The sequence below is a fragment of the Lathyrus oleraceus genome, chromosome 7, assembly GCF_024323335.1.
Source record: "Lathyrus oleraceus cultivar Zhongwan6 chromosome 7, CAAS_Psat_ZW6_1.0, whole genome shotgun sequence".
Classification (NCBI taxonomy): domain Eukaryota; kingdom Viridiplantae; phylum Streptophyta; class Magnoliopsida; order Fabales; family Fabaceae; genus Lathyrus; species Lathyrus oleraceus.
Window position 1 is genome coordinate 460,790,597 of NC_066585.1, and position 6,532 is coordinate 460,797,128.

Here is a 6,532-nt window from a genome sequence, read left to right on the forward strand (position 1 = left end):
AAGAGCTCTGCTTGGGGAATAGCCCCAACAAAAAGCAGGAGAAAGAGGATACAACCAATGCCAGGAATATGAACAAATGTCTTACCTGTTGGAAATCATGCCACCCTCGGGAGAGCACTGAGAGATTCTTAAGTATCCTTTTGTCATTGTGAATGTTTACTTTGTTTAAAACAACAATTTGAAAAATTTATTTGTTTAAAACAATGACATTTTATCAATTAAAACATGCAAAACATTTGTTGAATTGAAACAAATAAGAATGCAAATAATTGGATAAAAGCTCAAATTGATTTGATGGAATGGTAGCCTGCAAATGGCAAGACTCCATAGATCTGTACAAATTTGAAATCAGTGATATATATTGGAAGAGAGCTACATTGAACATAATGATCCTTTCTCTACCGATTTGAACCTCGATGTATGCGAAGCTTCAGTCGACAACGAATCGAGAACCTCTGACGAAAAGACGGCTGCGGAACAGAAAGTCTTGTCAGGATGCGGTTACTTGCCAAATCCCTAATTTTTGCCTAGATTGCCCCAGGGTGAGGTACTCAATCTAGCGGGATGCAAATATACTCTTTTTTCCATGTCTCTAATTTTTGCCTGGATTACCCTTGCGGGTTCTCCACCGAGACGCTCATTTTTGCCTAAGCCGCCCTTTCGGGTTTTCAACTTAGCGAGCTATTCTGTTTTTCATTTGCATATACTTTTTTTAGGCAAAGTATTTCTTGACTGCATCTGAATTCACAGGACGAGTGAAATCCTCCCCATCCATTGTTGTAAGCATCAAAGCACCGCCTGAAAAGGCTCTCTTGACAACATATGGACCCTCGTAGTTTGGAGTCCACTTGCCCCTGGAATTGGGCACGAAAGACAAAACTTTCTTGAGCACGAGGTCACCTTTTCGGAATACACGAGGCTTGACCTTCTTATCGAATGCTTTCTTCATTCTCTGCTGATACAACTGACCATGGCACATGGCAGTTAATCGCTTCTCTTCAATCAGATTCAACTGGTCATAACGACTCTGAATCCATTCAGCATCAGTCAACTTGGCTTCCATCAAGACTCTCATTGATGGGATCTCCACCTCTACTGGGAGAACAACTTCCATGCCGTAAACAAGAGAGAAAGGGGTTGCCCCTATTGAAGTGCGTACAGATGTGCGATATCCATGCAAAGCAAATGGCAGCATCTCGTGCCAATCTTTATACGTAACTGTCATCTTCTGGATGATCTTCTTGATATTCTTATTAGCAGCTTCAACAACCCCATTCATCTTGGGTCTGTAAGGAGAGGAATTATGGTGTGCAATCTTGAATTCAGCGCACAACTCATCCATCATCTTGTTATTCAGATTAGATCCATTATCAGTAATGATCTTATCTGGCACACCATAACGGCAAATCAGCTGGTTCTTGATAAACTTCACAACCACCTGTCTGGTCACGTTCGCGTACGAAGCGGCCTCAACCCATTTGGTGAAGTAGTCAATTGCTACGAGAATAAACCTGTGTCCGTTGGACGCCTTCGGTTCAATCATGCCGATCATGTCGATTCCCCACATAGAGAAAGGCCATGGTGATGAAATCACATTCAGAAGTGTCGGAGGAATATGAATCTTATCCGCATAAATCTGACACTTGTGGCATTTCTTCACATATTTGCAGCAGTCAGACTCCATTGTCAGCCAATAGTAGCCTGCTCTCAGCATCTTCCTAGCCATGGCATGTCCATTGGAATGAGTACCAAATGAACCCTCATGGACTTCAGTCATCAACAGGTTTGCTTCGTGTCTATCCACGCATCTGAGCAAAACCATGTCGAAATTTCTCTTATACAACACTTCACCACTGAGGTAGAAACTGCCTGACAACCTTCTCAAAGTTTTCCTATCTTTCACAGATGCCCCAGGCGGGTAGACCTGGTTCTGGAGGAAATTTTTGATATCAAAGTACCAAGGCTTGTCATCATGTACTTCTTCTACTGCAAATACGTGAGCTGGTCTATCCAAGCGCATCACGGCAATATTGGGGACTTCATTCCACCACTTCACAATAATCATTAAGGCAAGCGTAGCAAGAGCATCTGCCATTCGATTATCCTCTCGAGGGATATGATGAAAGTCAACTTCTGTAAAGAAAGTTGCAATCCTTCTTGCATAATCTCTGTACGGAATGAGACTTGGCTGATTCGTTTCCCATTCACCCTTGATCTGATTGACAACCAGGGCCGAATCACCATATACATCAAGATGCTTGATTCTCAAATCAATACACTCTTCCAGTCCCATAATACAGGCCTCGTACTCAGCCATATTATTCGTGCATTTGAAAGTTAGCCTTGCTATAAGCGGAATATGCGTGCCATGAGGAGTAATGATTACTGCCCCAATTCCATTTCCGTACTGATTTACAGCGCCATCAACCACCATCGTCCATCTGGAACCAGGTTCCGGACCTTCATCAAGTGTAGGCTCATCACAATCTTTCATTTTCAAATACATAATCTCCTCATCTGGGAAGTCGTACTGAACTGACTGATGATCTTCAATCGGCTGGTGCGCTAAATGGTCAGCCAAGATACTACCTTTGATAGCTTTCTGAGCTCGATACGCGATATCATACTCAGACAACAGCATCTGCCAACGGGCAATCCTCCCGGTTAAAGCAGGCTTCTCGAAAATATACTTGATTGGATCCATTCGGGATATCAACCAAGTGGTATGATTTATCATGTACTGGCGCAACCGCTTAGCAGCCCAAGCTAAAGCACAACACGTCTTCTCAAGCATAGAGTACCGAGACTCACAATCAGTAAACTTCTTACTGAGGTAGTATATAGCAGATTCTTTCTTCCCTGATTCATCTTGTTGACCGAGTACACAACCCATCGAGTCCTCAAGCACAGTCAGATACATAATCAGAGGTTTTCCTTCTACAGGTGGAGACAAGATTGGAGGTTCAGACAGATACTCCTTGATACTGTCGAAAGCTTTCTGGCAATCCTCGGTCCAATCATGAGACTGATCTTTCCGAAGGAGCTTGAATATCGGCGCACATGTGGCAGTCATGTGGGATATAAATCTGGAAATGTAATTCAAGCGGCCAAGAAAACCTCGGACTTGCTTCTCAGTTTTGGGTGCAGGCATCTCTTGTATTGCTTTGACCTTGGCAGGATCAACTTCAATACCTTTTTCGCTGACTATAAAACCCAACAACTTGCCGGAACGGACTCCAAATGTACATTTGTTCGGATTCAGGCGAAGTCTGAACTTCCTCAGACGCTGAAAAAGCTTTAACAAATGCTCAACATGCTCAACTTCCGTTCGGGACTTAGCAATCATGTCATCAACATAGACCTCTATCTCCTTGTGCATCATATCATGAAACAAGGTAGTCATAGCTCGTTGATACGTGGCTCCGGCGTTCTTCAAACCGAAGGGCATCACTCGATAACAGAATGTTCCCCAAGGTGTGATGAATGTTGTCTTCTCCATATCTTTGGGTACCATTTTGATTTGATTATATCCGGAAAATCCGTCCATAAAGGAAAAGACTTTGAATTTAGCTGTATTGTCTACCAACATATCAATATGTGGTAGAGGAAAATCATCTTTCGGACTAGCTTTATTCAAATCTCTGTAATCAACGCACATACGGACTTTTCCGTCCTTCTTAGGAACAGGCACAATATTGGCCACCCATTGAGGATATGTGGAAGTCACCAGAAACCCCGCATCAATTTGCTTCTGAACTTCCTCTTTGATCTTCACTGCCATATATGGATGAGTTCTTCTGAGCTTCTGCTTCACAGGCACGCACTCAGGCTTTAAAGGCAGGAAATGTTGTACAATATATGTATCTAGACCCGGCATGTCTTCATATGACCAAGCGAAGATATCAGAATATTCTCGTAGCAAGCTAATCAAATCCTTCTTAACATACTCTTCAAGAAGTGCCCCAATCTTCACCATACGAATACAATCCTCAGACCCCAAGTTGACTGTTTCCAGATCTTCAAGGTGCGGCTGAATGATCTTCTTCTCGTGCTCAAGGAGACGGGTAATTTCATCAGGAATTCCTTCAACATCATCTTCCTCTGCCTCGAATACAGGGGATTCAAAATTGGGAGATGGCGTTGGATCATTATGTTCAATGGGTTTTACAATCAACCTGCATAATGATTTTGGTTAATGAAAAACTTTAGAAATTAAACAAACAAATCATTATGCAAATGAACAATGTTTGCTTTTATTGTTTTTCAGGGTTTTTTGTGATCACTGATTTCATGCAAAAAGCAAAAAGTGAAAACTAATGGAAAAACAAATGTTTAACAATGCATTAATTGAATGAAAACATCATTGTATTAAATGCTGCCAACAATGTCATCACTTCTCCTTTTGGCATGGGAGAAGGGTTTCAAACAAAGTGAACAATTACTCTGATCTATGGATGACTGTAGGAACATCTACAGCGACCCAATTGTGGCAGACACCACCAGGTATGACGAAATCGTTCAGGTCTTCTGCATCCTCTTCCAAGATAGCAGCAACTTCTTCTTCAGGTTGATCGTCATGGATGAAACCTCAACTCTTGAACAGACCTTGCTCATTAAATGCCCCAGAACAGTAGCCAATGCCAGCCCGAGATGGGTTAACCAGGAATAAATCCATCAACAGTACTTAGTCTGGCGAATATCTCTCTGAGTTCACAGCTCTCTTGCTCAGGATGATCCATCAATCTGGCAGAGATAACCCAATGTAGTACCGGCGAGGTGCGTCTTCAAAATAAATGAAGATCGCAGGGTCAGACCACAGGACGGGAGACCGGAATAAAACACCTGCTTATGCAAATGATGCATGATGTGTTTGTGCATATGCTTGGTTTTTACTTCAAAGGAACTCAAGGGTTTTACTTGCAAACTTTGAAATATCAACATTTTGATCGTATATGAGAATATCTCATCAGATACATCAGGTGAAAAAAATTTCCCGGTTTTTTCCATGTTTGAAATTTTTTGCAAATAAACTCCTTTGAGTTCCTTGAAAATTTTCTTTTTATCTGATGATATGGATGCAGATGAATGCGTGAATGCATGAATGCAACAATCACACTCAAGGATCAAGCAAGGCACACCAAACAAAGGTCATGGGAAAGCTCAATGTATCCCTAATATCAATCATCCATTTTGGTGGATTTAGGTTTTCACCTCATCAACACCCAAGTTCCATTGATATTAACGGTACATGAACCGGCTCTAACATCCTTAATATCAATCATCCATTTTGGTAGATTTAGGTTTTACACCTTATCAATACCGAAGTTCCATTGATATTAACGATGTTTGAACGACTCAACCACGAATCACGGGTTTGCTGAGAGTCACGAGCATGGAGTCTCGGTTAAGAACCACCCAAAGGGAGTGTACTAGGGTTTAAACCTGCCGGACATATTCTACCAGAGGTTCCCATAATCATCGTCCCATCTCTCGGATATTATCGGAGGAACGAATACTCGTATTCCAAAAATATTCTCAAGAGAGACTCTTATGAGTGTAGTATCGCGTAACAATCGCATCAGATCTTACATCTGAACGACCTCCGCACTACGTCCTAAAAATAGGCCAAGATGGGTTTGGTAAACTACGGTCCTTGGCTTCTAAGGCACATGATTGAAAGAATAATGCCTAACCACAAATAACTTGTGTGACATTATTAATCCAACATGACCTCCACCAAGTGAATGGACTCGCAAGTCAACTGGCTAAGGAATACTCCACAGCAGTCAACAAGACTACGCCATTCTCCTATCCTAAGGTGCAATCGAGTTCGGGTATAGAACTCATCTCAGAGAGATCACCAAAGCAAACAGCAATTGTATATCAAGCAATTCAAGCATTACAATCAATACAGTTATCCCAAATTGTACAAAAATATGTCAAATAACACATAAACAAATATCATACAACAAGGGTGAAAAGTAGGCAATACCACCAGGGAAGGTCTAATGTTGTCCCCAGCAGAGTCGCCACTTTTCTGTAGCGGTGTATTCGTCGCTATATGATTTATTGATTAAACCATAAGCAAAGTATACAATGAATCGAGTCGCCACCGCACTTTTATTTATCCTAAGGACTGGTTAAAAAGCGAACAAAAACCTAAGAAGTTTTACACGTAGAAAACCAATAAAAGATCAGAGAGTCTGGGTAAGGGGTAAATTACGCAATGGGAAGGTGTTAGGCACCCATCACGTCCTAGGTACTCCTAGGGAGCCCTTTTCACACTTGTTGTATAAAAATGTTCATTTGTCTATGACATATTGTGCAAACATGAATGGGAAGATGAGAAAAGAATATACAAGTTAGTTATTTTTGTGTTTGAACGGATGAACCCGTTGCCTACGTACCTTCCATCAAAGGTAAGGATCAAAACGCCGTAGTTCGGCTAAAAGATTTCCAACAATTAGTGAGTTTATTTTAAAACACAAGCATTAAAGCTTTTCATTACCAATGGGAGAAAACTCAACCTGAA